The sequence below is a fragment of the Acipenser ruthenus genome, chromosome 5 (assembly GCF_902713425.1).
Source record: "Acipenser ruthenus chromosome 5, fAciRut3.2 maternal haplotype, whole genome shotgun sequence".
Lineage (NCBI taxonomy): Eukaryota > Metazoa > Chordata > Actinopteri > Acipenseriformes > Acipenseridae > Acipenser > Acipenser ruthenus.
The window spans coordinates 31,239,143-31,252,635 of NC_081193.1; the positions used below are offsets into that span (position 1 = coordinate 31,239,143).

At 38.3% G+C, this 13,493-nt stretch overlaps 1 protein-coding gene across 3 annotated transcripts in view; it reads left to right on the forward strand.

The window, feature by feature from the left end:
* Nucleotides 1–13,493, forward strand: part of LOC117402628 (ribosomal protein S6 kinase alpha-2) — a 100,521-nt gene that overhangs the window by 41,366 nt on the left and 45,662 nt on the right. The window lies entirely within an intron of this gene.

The following is a 13,493-nucleotide window of genomic DNA, read 5'->3' on the forward strand; positions in this document are numbered from 1 at the left end:
TCAAAGCAATTCAAAACTCGCCATTCTGATCGCTCTGTCCCTTCTCCCAGAACTACGTGCTTCCCCATCCCATTTTGAAAATGCATAGTTAAAAAAAAAAATCTTAAAACTTTCAGCTTTAAAAAAGATTTTGGTGGCTCTTAAAAGAGTAAAAGAGACTTTTATGGTTAAATGGATTTTTTGTTGCCGTTTCCCCTGGTCTGCTGTATGTCTGTTCTTCTCCTTTGGTCGCTTGCATGTCCTGCCCCACCTGCGCAGCTGTGTGATCTGTGATGCAGAGTACTTATAAAAGCATCTCGACAATTCCTGCCGTACCCTTTTCTCTCCACATAAATTATTTCAGGTACGATGGTATCATTTCTTCTGCTGTGCCCTGCATTTTTTTTTTTATTGTTTAACACGGGCCCAGTAGTTCTCCACATTTTCCGGCCATAAACCACAAAGTCAGTTTGATAAGTGACCGGGTATTCCATAACGTAAAATAACGTCTTTCTTGAGACGTTGCAAGCTAATCTGGAATGGATTCCTCCTTGTCACTACCCCGGATAATAAAGCACGATTTTAAAAAAAACAACAACAAAAAAAAAACCATGTCACCTGATACTGTCTCAGATCTTGTGAAGAAGGGTCTGTGTGAACAAACCAAGAATTAAAAGAAGTCTGACGAATCAAATAAAGAAAAACGGCACTTTCAATGGCAATGTTCAACATCTATAAATCCCTTTTTTTTAATTAATGCATTTTTTTAAGTTACTGTATATGGAACTTTTTTCTTAGCTCAGTTTTAGACGGTAGGATATTTAATAACAATTACTTTTTTGTTTATTAAAAAACGTGTTTTCTTTTTTTTTAGTTAGTTTAGTCAATTTACCCATTTTATAAGCGCAATATGGCACTTCGGCTGTGAGTCAACAATCTCCCTCCCGATCTGTGAGGGCGCTGTATAACAGGAACAGAGTGACTCATACTGGTTGGTTTGGCAGTCCAGCCGTCCAGGAAGGGGGTGGAGTCACAATGCCCAAAGTCATCACTCTAAAGAAGTATGTAATGTGTCAGTCATGGATTGGAGGAGACGTGACTGAACTAGCTATTGCAGGGGGCGTGACTAAGGGTATAATTAGGGATTTGACGATGTAATCTGTTCCTTTTGATGTGGTTATGAGAATGACGAGAAAGGAAACGGACTGTGATAAGCATATAGTGAGTGTTAAGTGTTGTGTTTGTTGCTAACTGTCTGTGCTTGTCATTATAGAAGGCTAACCTCTGGGAGCTGTAGATAAACCGCCAGCAATTAAACCCGGACTCCATTTCACCATTGTACACGAATAAACCTGTAAATCACCACTTTCACTAAGAGCACTCACTCTGGACTTGTGACCGTGTTGTGTTTTTGTGTGTCTTGTTTAAGTGTCTTATTATTTCAGGACTGAACTCTGTGGTTTGCCTGAGCGATACACATTGTTGTGTAGAGCCAGGTATTATTATTTGTCAGCAAAAAAAGAGCTGCCTTTTCACCGTGGACTGTCTTGTGTCTATCATTCCTGAGCACCGCATCACCACTGTACCAGTGCACTACAAACCACTTTGCCACAGTAACATAGTTTGGAATGTCAGAACTGCGTGGGGATTGCAACCAATGGTGCTGCGGCGATGACGGGTAGGAGGTTTGGCATATAAAACTAGTGCAAGATCATGCCCCTGAAGCTGATGGCATTACTGCTTTCTACACTGTGAAGCTCTTAAGCAGTTAAGGTTGTGAACTATATATAGACCAGAGCTTTAAATACATATTACTTGCAGGCTTTGTGCTGTGAATTAGGAGCCGATAATGAACAGCTATTAATGCACACTGTTGTTGCAGCATCTTTCCCATGGGAAGACGCTGCAACATCTATTTGAGTTTCGAGAAGAGCTGCGTTCCTTCCTCACTGAAAAAAGCACCCCTTGCTGATTTTTTATCAGCTTCTTTTGCTGGCATACCTTGCAGATGTGTTCGCTCACCTAAACAAATTGCATTTAGCGATGCAGGGAAAAGGTGGTAATATTTTTTGAGCAGCACTGCAAAATTGAGGCATTGAAAGTAAAGCTGCAACTATGACAGAAACGAATAACAGAATGCCGCTATGAAATGTTTCCACTTCTGTCTGAATTTATTGAAAAGAATGAGTTTGATATCTCCATTACCAAATGGGTAATTGACCAACATTTAAAAGCCCTTTAGGATAAGTTTCAGGACTACTTTCCTAGAAACCCACATGATGAGTACGGCTGGGTTGCTGATCCTTTACCGTGGACATAGCAAATCTTTCTTTGCCATACGAACTGAAGTCACAGGGCATCGATCTGACATGTGACCTCTCAATAAAAGGTAAATTGAACAATTTACCTCTGAAGAAATTTTGGCTCCTTGCTGTAGGCAAATACCCAGAACTCGCTCGTAAGGCAATTTCAGTGTTACTACCATTCACCAACATCTATCTGTGTGAAGCTGAATTTTCAGTTGTGACTCTAATAGAAACAAAATACAGAAACAGGCTGCATGTAGCTAACCTCCTGCTTGTTAGCATACCGGATATCTATTCTTGCCTTCAAAAACTCATCAGTTAGAAACAATCTCACAAGCACTGTTTACGACCATTTTTGGACTGCAAAACCATCATTGTTTTTATTATTTTTATTGTTTTGGAAGTCCTCTCAACTTTTCTTTATTTTTTAAAAAAACCTAGATCAACAGATACATGGACAATGGAACATGGTTCAGTTCACTGTTTCTCTCAAGAACACATGTATTGCATTTAATTTAAACAACATACAAAAATATAGTGATTGAGTTTGGATTCACTAATTTAAATATTAGAGAGGTTAAAGTCAACAACTAAGGGCTCTTTCATACCTAGTTCGTTTATGAAGATCTGATTTAGAATTCACTTGTTGCAATTTTGCTTCGATTGGTTTCACACCAGACGATCTCAAACAAGCATTTTCACTACAAAGTGAATCTGATCATCTGGATTTGTGCACGTGACCAAAAAGTGATCTCCCTGTTAATGCCCAGACAGATGTTCTTTACTAAACATGGAGGGTTCTGCCCGTGCAAGGCTTGCAATATTAGTACTGTGTATGTACATTTTGTTTATTCAACATCTGCTGGTAGAATGTCATCACTAAAGGTGTATCATAAATATTGTTGAGCAACATCAATGTTTTTGTGCTGCTTTATGTGCAAAGAGGAGACATTTTCAAAGACGACAAATGAGGAGGAACGCTTTATTTTTTTCAATTTTTGTCGGCTGTCGCAGTGTCAGTGGCATTATCCCAACATCGATGAGTTGTAAGCAGTCCCTATCAATCCTTGTTGATCAGCCCTTCTCGTCTCAATATGACTGTATTGTAATGACACTTAAACGCAGAAAAAGTGTGTCAAGCAGAAAGTCCAATTATGCAAGAGACCAAGCTATTTATATATGTAACATACAAATAATAATTATAATTATAATAATTATGAATTATAATATATACAGTGAGTTATGCATTACTGTAACCCCTGGCTCTCAATCCTCCTCTGCAACAACAAAAACAAACAAGTAACAAAACAACAAGCACAGCTGCGGCTGTCAGTTACGTTTTCAGCGCGAGTCGACCAGTCTATGGGGAACTGTACAACCAACCATACACAGCGCTCTTTCTGGTCGGGAGGGAGATTTACAGCATCAATTATTTCTCTCTTTATCACGGAGCAGTTTTAATTTCCCCAATCACAGAAGTGTGATGTGTGCAATTTCCAGTTCAGTAACATCTAGGCATTGTACACATTCATCTGATATTCTGAAAATTATTTCTTTCTGTTTTGATTAGTGTGTTTAGCGTGGCACTTACAATATATTAATAAAGGGTTACACCATATTCTTTTAACAAGTACAGAAAATAGTGCACTCAAACACTGGCTCTCAGTGACCGCAGGCACTTGACAGCCTGATTCAGGCTCTTAGAAATTGTTACATAACACAAATATAATTCAGATAGATGGGGATAAATACAGTAAGAAATCATTTTTACAGTACCATGTGAAACATAATTCCAAGAGCTGCTGGGCTACTACTAGTATATGATTCGAAAAATGTATTATTCTGAATAATTAAATCTAAATGTGCATCAGTAATAAAAACATGATTATAACGTAATCCCATTTGAGCCACGTATTTTAGATGTTATAGTTGAAATATTGATTTTAAAAAGTAGTTATATGGGTAGCATTTTATATTACAGGTCATGCATAAACATTTAATTACATAGTGATAATTGAATAACTTTTAAAACTACTGGCGGATAATTACATGCTGTGACCATGTAAATATATCAGGTAAAACAATGTTGTTCATAAGGCAAAGTACTTACCATAAATCAGTAAAAACAGTACAGTAAATACCATAAATCATTGGTAATTACCCGGTGTGACAGAAAGACAATGATTATTGATGGTAAATCTCCCTCCCGACCTGTGAGGGTGCTAAGTAACGGGAACAGAGTACCCTGGACTACTTGGCCTGACACTTCGTTCCAAGGGTTAAAAGGAAGTCGGTCATTTAGAAAAGGGGCGGAGCTTCGGTACACTAACTCATCGACCCAGAAGGGAAATGATGTGGCAGCCGCGGATTGGAGGAGAGGCTGCAATCGATTACCAAGGGGTTATGAGTGACGGTATAAATAGGAGTCGAAGCGATGTAATCTGTTCCTTCGTTTTGGTTATTGATTAAAGAACCCGGAAGGACCTGTGTTGTGAATGTGTACGTATTGTGAGTGTTTGTTTGTTTTGTCTATTTGTTGCTTGTTGTTATTAGACAGCTGACATGTTCCGGAGCTGTCGCCAGAGGCCAACACAAACCCGGAACAGCACTGCACTTGTATCACCATAAACTGTATTTGTAACTAATAAAACAAACCTTTGCACCTGGATTATAATTGTATGTCTGTTCATTGATCACCTGCACCTGCACACTATTAACCACTTTGCCACACCCGGTTATTACAATGTAATTACATGGCTATTCATTCAAACACTTCCGTCATATCTTTTTTGCAGAAATATCTATACCTATAGTTAAATCCCCATATGTAAAATTGTGTCAAACCTTCAGTTACATTGACTCACATACTTTTGTTTATTTACAGAAGGCCTGTGTTTTTGCAATTATTCTGTTCTTTATCTTTTAGAGCAGTAGTTCTCAAACTTTTTGGACCTAGCCCCCTTCCTCTTGTCTGTTGTACTTGATGCCCCCCTCCCACCCACCACATATGTACATATACTGGTAAAAAAATAAATAAAAATACAACATGCCTCTGGCTTCTCTGTATATCACTGCTGTTGTGATTTTTTTGTTTTGTTGCACGAACCATCCACCAATCCATCGTAATAAGAGCAAACAACACTGCAAACTGCAGTTTACTGATTGTGACCAACGCCAGGTAGTAAGCTGATAAACAACATATATTACCAGATGGCAGCTGACTTTAAAGAAGGGAGGTCATGATTGTTGGGGACTCCATACTGAGAAACACAGCAAGTTCAGTTCTCAGTTTGGACCCCCTTACTACAACAGTGTTCTGCCTTCCAGGAGCCTCAGTCAAGCACATCACTGAGAATGTGGACAGGCTCATAGAACGAACAGGAGATGACCCGGTAGTAGTCGTCCACATTGGTACAAACAACATTGGTAGAGACAGGCCAAGATTCCTGCAAAACAAATTCAGAGAGCTAGGAAGGAAATTAAAAGACAAGACCAAAACTGTGGTATTTTCTGGGATACTGCTGGTGCCTTGCAAAGGACCATATGGACAGCTGGAAATACAAAATCAAAATGCATGGCTGAAATCGTGGTGCACACAGGAAGGCTTCACCTTTCTTGAACATTGGAGCACATTCTACAACAAGGACTATCTATACAGGTGGGACGGACTGCACTTAAACAGAAAGGGAACCAATCTACTCGGAGAAAGGATCCTTCAGGCGGTCCAGAAGCATTTAAACTAGAAAGGAAGGGGGAGAAAACAAAAAAACAGAAGGGAGACTACATCAAAACAAGGGCAACAACTCAGGTAAGACCACTATTAAATGTATTTATCTTAATGCTAGAAGTCTCAGAAACAAAATGTTAGAATTTGAAGCTACTGCACTAACAAATAACTACAATGTGATAGGTGTTACAGAAACTTGGTTGTCTGAAAGTGATGGAGACAAATATAATATTAGTGGGTACACACTGTATAGGAAAGACAAGCAGGACAGAAGAGGCGGAGGGGTAGCGCTATACATAAGAAATAGCCTTGAAGCCCAGGTGTTAAATCAGGACAAAGAAAACAATGCAGAATCAATATGGGTCAGAATAATGGACACAAATTCAAAGGGCATAATAATAGGAGCATGCTATAGACCACCAAATTCAGACGCTGAGCAAAATAATCTGTTGTACAATGACATTCGAAATGCGTGTAGAAAAGGAGAAGCCATACAGACGAAATTGCAATGGTGGAAATGACAAATGACTGCTTCCTAATGCAATTTGTCAAGGCACCGACTAGAGGGGAGGCATGCCTTAACTTAGTCTTTTCAAATAATGAAGACAGAATAACTAAAACAGAGGTCAGAGAGCCATTGGCAAACTCAGACCACAACATGGTCTCATTTGAAATATTTTTTAAAACCCCCAAAGTAAAGACTAAAGCTAAGGTTTACAATTTTAGAAAAGCAAACTACGAAGGTATGAAACAGAGACTAATAGAAATAGATTGGAGTAAAATAGAGAAAACCTCCACAGAAAAAGGGTGGCTGTTTTTTAAAAATGTAGTACTAGAGGCACAAAACAATTACATCCCAAAAGTAGACAAATCTAAATCTAAAACAAAATGGCCAAAATGGTTTAATAGATCAATTAAAAAAAATATTCAGCGAAAAAAGGCACTTTACAGAGCGTCTAAAAGGGACCAAAAACAAAGCACACAGAAAGAGTACTTGGAACTGCAAACACAAGTCAAAAAGGAAGTTAGAAAGGCCAAGAGAGAGATAGAAATCAATATTGCTAAGGGGGCTAAAACCAATTCCAAAATGTTTTTCCAATATTATAACAGCAAGAGAACATTCAAAGAGGAGGTTAAATGTCTAAGAGACACAAATGGCAAAATCATAGATGAAGAAAAAAAAAATAGCAAATATATTAAATGATTATTTTTCACAGGTTTTTACAAAGGAGGACACGGACAACATGCCCCACATGTCGACATGTTCCTATCCAATTTTAAATAACTTTAGCATAACAGAGGCAGAAGTGTTAAAGGGACTAGGAGCTCTTAAAATAAACATATCCCCTGGGCCAGATGAGATCCTCCCAATAGTACTCAAAGAAATGAAAGAAGTTATTTACAAACCGCTAACCAAGATCATGCAACAGTCTCTTGACACAGGGGTTGTACTGACAGACTGGAAAATAGCAAACGTAATACCGATCCACAAAAAGGGAGACAAAACCGAACCAGGTAACTACAGACCAGTAAGCCTGACTTCTATTATATGTAAACTTATGGAAACTATAATAAGATCCAAAATGGAAAATTACCTATATGGTAACAATATCCTGGGAGACAGCCAGCATGGTTTTAGGAAAGGGAGATCATGTCTAACTAACCTACTTGACTTTTTTGAGGATGCTACATTGAAAATGGATAACTGCAAAGCATACAACATGGTCTATTTAGATTTCCAGAAAGCTTTTGACAAAGTCCCACATAAAAGATTAATTCTCAAACTGAATGCAGTAGGGATTCAAGGAAATGCATGCACATGGATTAGGGAGTGGTTAACAGGTAGAAAACAGAAAGTACTGATTAGAGGAGAAACCTCGAAATGGAGTGAGGTAACCAGTGGTGTACCACAGGGATCAGTATTAGGTCCTCTGCTATTCCTAATCTACATTAATGATTTAGACTCTGGTATAGTAAGCAAACTCGTTAAATTTGCAGACAACACAAAAATAGGAGGAGTGGCAAACACTGTTGAAGCAGCAAAGGTCATTCAAAATGATCTAGACAGCATTCAGAATTGGGCAGACACAGGGTAAATGAAATTTAATAGAGAAAAGTGTAAAGTATTGCATGCAGGCAATAAAAATGTGCATTATAAATATTATATGGGAGATAGTGAAATTGAAGAAGGGAACTATGAAAAGGACCTAGGAGTTTATGTTGACTCAGAAATGTCTTCATCTAGACAATGTGGGGAAGCTATAAAAAAGGCTAACAAGATGCTCGGATATATTGTGAGAAGTGTTGAATTTAAATCAAGGGAAGTAATGTTAAAACTTTACAATGCATTAGTAAGACCTCACCTAGAATATTGTGTTCAGTTCTGGTCACCTCGTTACAAAAAGGATATTGCTGTTCTAGAAAGAGTGCAAAGAAGAGCAACCAGAATTATCCTGGGTTTAAAAGGCATGTCGTATGCAGACAGGCTAAAAGAATTGAATCTTTTCAGTCTTGAACAAAGAAGACTACGCGGCGATCTGATTCAAACATTCAAAATCCTAAAAGGTATAGACAATGTCAACCCGGGTGACTTCTTTGACTTGAAAAAAGAAAAAAGGACCAGGGGTCACAAATGGTGATTAGATAAAGGGGCATTCAGAACAGAAAATAGGAGGCACTTTTTTACACAGAAAATTGCGAGGGTCTGGAACCAACTCCCCAGTAATGTTGTTGAAACTGACACACTGGGATCCGTCAAGAAGCTGCTTGATGAGATTCTGGGATCAATAAGCTACTAACAACCAAACAAGCAAGATGGGCTGAATGGCCTCCTCTCGTTTGTAAACTTTCTTATGTTCTTATGTTCTTATCATGCAACAGTCTCCTGACACAGGGGTTGTACTGACAGACTGAACCAGGTAACTACAGACCAATAAGCCTGACTTCTGTTATATGTAAACTTATGGAAACTATAATAAGATCCAAAATGGAAAATTACCTATATGGTAACAGTATCCTGGGAGACAGTCAGCATGGTTTTAGGAAAGGGAGATCGTGTCTAACTAATCTGCTTGATTTTGAGGATGCAACATCGACAATGGATAATTGCAAAGCATATGACATGGTTTATTTAGATTTCCAGAAAGCTTCTGACAAAGTCCAACATAAAAGATTAATTCTCAAACTGAACGCAGTAGGGATTCAAGGAAATGCATGCACATGGATTAGGGTGTGGTTAACATGTAGAAAACAGAAAGTACGGATTAGAGGAGAAACCTCAAAATGGAGCCAGGTAACCTGTTGAGTACCACAGGGATCAGTATTAGGTCCTCTGCTCTTCCTAATCTACATTAATGACTTAGATTCTGGTATAGTAAGCAAACTTGTTAAATTTGCAGACGACTCAAAAAAACGAGGAGTGGCAAACACCGTTGCAGCAGCAAAGGTCATTCAAAATGATCTAGACAGCATTCAGAACTGGGCTGACACATGGCAAATGACATTTAACACTAGCACTGCCATAGCCGCTTTTTGAACAGCTTTTGCAATTCAAATTTAAATATCTCTGTCTATGTGAATATCTCGTGCATGTCCGTTCTTAAGTGTTACTAAATATTTGAATTAAATACCCATACGGCATTTTAGCTGCAGAATCATAAAAATGAATAAGTTAAAAGCACTTGCTTCTTCAACCACCAGACCCGCAGTTTATGCTGCATATTGAAATCAATACAATATAGCTGACAATTTAGTCTGGGCTTTGTAATAAAATCAACGTCATTGGGATCAAATGGCACGGCTGTATTCTGTCAAAGGTGGTACTCACAGGTGGCCTGTGTCTGTTTTTTATAATGTTTTGGACCTGGCAGCCATCAACGCTTTGGTTTTGTACAAGGAGTGCACCGGCAATACAATCACTCGGAGGGACATCATTTTGCAGCTAGCCCTGCGGCAGAAATATCTTGATAAGAGACCTTCAGCCAGCACTGTGCCCACTGGCACACAGAATGAAAGACAATGCCAGGTTGATAAATGCAATAAAAACAGAACTTTTGATGTCAGCGTCCGCTGTGAAAAGGCAAGTCTGTGGCAAATGCACTGGTACAGTAGATTGTACTTGGAAAGCTGTAATAGAACTCTGAACAGAGAGACAGCCTTTGAACTCTGTTTCACTCAAAGCGCTTTCACGTTGCATAAGTTATGTTATATTTTTGTTTTATACTATTTTTATAACTAGTTATTTATGTTTTGTAATTTTATATGTGCTGTGACAGGGTCTTCCTCGTGTCACGCGTGTGGGTAGCCGCTGTTCAAGCATACAGAGAGACAGACGTGGTGGTGTTGAAAACGCCGGCACAGGCGCGCAGGTTTTATTCACAAACAAACAAAAAACGAAAGTAAAATAAAGATGGTCAAGTGACGTTACCAACGATGGTAACGCACAGAGGACTAGTACATCAAGCTGTACAAAAAGTGCAAAATAAAACACAATCCCACAAACTATAAATCAAAGGTGCCGTGAAAACGGCAGGCCTTGCAGCAGCCCTGAGCCATCTCCCGCGGATGTTTTTAACCTGACGGACACTCGATCAAGACCCACCCACCTGCTGATTGAGGTCCAGCCCAGCCAATCACCTGCTGCCCTTCCCCTCAACCAAGCCTAGCAGGCAGCAAGTCTCAATCGAGCGTCCATCTGTAAACAATAATTCAATCAAACAAATCAGCTCCCAAAATAACACAAAATAAACCCATTCCCCATACAAATTATATCAACACTAAATGCACACGTGCAGGGCACTCGCCCTGCTACATGTGCATACAGTTTTCTACACCTGTTTACACAGAGGTTTATTGCTTAAAGTCTATGTTATTACATTTTTTCATGCTTGGATATATAGTAAAAAGTGTTGAATTGAAATCAAGGGAAGTAATGTTAAAACTTTACAATGCATTAGTAAGACCTCATCTAGAATATTGTGTCTAGTTCTGGTCACCTCACTACAAAAAGGATATTGCTGCTCTAGAAAGAGTGTAAAGAAGATCGACCAGAATTATTCTGGGTTTAAAAGGCATGTCATATGCAGACAGGCTAAAATAATTGCATCTATTCAGTCTTGAACAAAGAAGACCTTGCAGTGATCTGATTCAAGCATTCGAAATTCTAAAAGGTATTGACAATGTCGACCCAAGGATTCTTTTTCGCCTGAAAAAAGAAACAAGGACCAGGGGTCACAAATGGAGATTAGATAAAGGGGTATTCAGAACAAAAAATGGGAGGCACTTTTTTACACAGAGAATTGTGAGAGTCTGGAAATGTAATGTTGTTGAAGCTGACACCCTGGGATCTTTCAAGAAGCTGTTTGATGAGATTCTGGGATCAATAAGGTACTAACAACCAAACGAGCAAGATGGGCTGAATGGCCTCCTCTCGTTTGTAAACTTTCTTATGTTCTTATGTTCTTAAATGTCTGGTCTACTTTTAATGTTTTCAGGCAAATTGGCGTCATCACTGTCATTCTCATATCCACTTTGCCATCTGACACATTCTTTCCCTCGTCCAGCGTTTCTTCATCCTGTTCCTGTTCTGCATAGCAGTCTGCCATAGGGCGGGATTGCTACTATCACTGTATGTAACCCTCTGATTGGCGGAAGTATTATAGGTGATCCAATCAAAACCACAAATAAAGCCAAAATAAATAATCCGCCTCTTATACAGTATCTAGGTTAAGATGTCCTCTGTAATTTAAAAAAACAAAAAACAAATCCTGAACCTTCTAACACCCCCCGCCCCCCAGATTCAGTCTGTGCCCCCCAGTTTGAAAACCACCATTTTAGAGTATTGTAGATGCGATTCATTTATTAGGATTGGTTTTCTCCTATGGTGTAGGGAACTCAAATATTTGAAATGCCAACTGCGTGGCAAAATTGAGCAACGTAATATTCACCTGCTGTTTCTAGTGTAGTCTGATAACTTACAAATAGCAGTACAGTTAATGTGTTTGCATAACATTGCATGTAGCCAGATAAACCAGGTTCATTGATGCTATGTGTAAAGAAAAGGTGCTATAGAAAAAACAAATAAGTTCAGCTATAGGATGGGAAAATACATGTTTTAACATTAATGAATAAAGATATTGCTATTTATCTTCATACATGTAACCTCTATAGATATGCCAATGATACTAATTTCTACAGTCCGTAAAGATTCTCTAAAAAGCGAGTCCAATATCTGTCTGTAATACAATGCAGTTTTTTATATTATTTGACCCATAGTGCTGGCAATAGTACTTTATTTAGGATTCTTCACACACTAACTTGTGTCTCATAGGATTGACTTGCTGCACCTGGTCCACATAATAACAGTCACATCATCCAAGAATCATCATATTAGATATGCTTCAAATGTCATGGATGCTGAACCCAGAACCTAGATTATAAGCACTTAGATACACACATTGAGGAACCCAGGTTGGCATTTATTGCAATTCACATGTTCACTGATTGACGAGTTGTACGTGTATGTTTGAGTGTTAATGATGTACATTCTGTGGCGATTTGTGAAATCATCAGAAATTTCAATGTCAATTTGTTGTCTGGGATTAATAGCACATCACAAGAAATAAAATTTGAGTGTACGTTAGAGCAGTTCAATATAATTGAAATGCAGTTTTATCTTCTCAACTTCTTAGTCTAGTAGACATTAAAACATTTGTCAGCTAGACCAAGAAGCTTATTTACTTTAACAATGTTGCATGAGAAACTAGGTCATGGTTTTACTGTCAAAAATATCAGACCACTTAATGTGAAGAGACACAGGCAGAAAAGAAAACAAGTGGCATTCTTGTTATAGAACATATTATTATTCACAACCTTTGAATATGGAATGCTAGGAACACTGTCAATGAAACCTTAAATAATCACAAGAGACCGATGAAACACCTTTAAGCATGAGAGTGGGAGAGCTCAGACTCCAACCAGTTTCCCCAGGCTACCAATGTGTAGGCCTAACCCCTGTGTTCTACCTAGTGGTTATACATGATTATATGTCATTTAAATAGAGCCTTTGAAGTGGTACGTGTAGAAAGCAAGATAATTATACTGTTGCACTCAAGTATTAATTGAAATTGATGTACTGTATGTGCCTCAATCCTCTATCTACAGTTTAAACCTGACCTTTCATTTTTCTGGTATGAAAAACAGACTACTCATATGAGCAGTATGACAAGAGTAGTGTAAACAAAATTCAACAATGTTTTCCCCATTATGTAACATATAAAAGCAAAAAGATCTCATCAACACATTTGTCTGAATGAATACAGTACACTACTAAGTTTATTTTTATTCCTATAAACCAATTTAACGAATTACATTGAAAAAATAAAATTGTGATATCTTTGTAATTATTTTCACTGCGTTTTTTATATTGTATGATCTGATCCCTACTCTGTGAGGAACAATGCTACCACTTGTAGAGTTGTCTT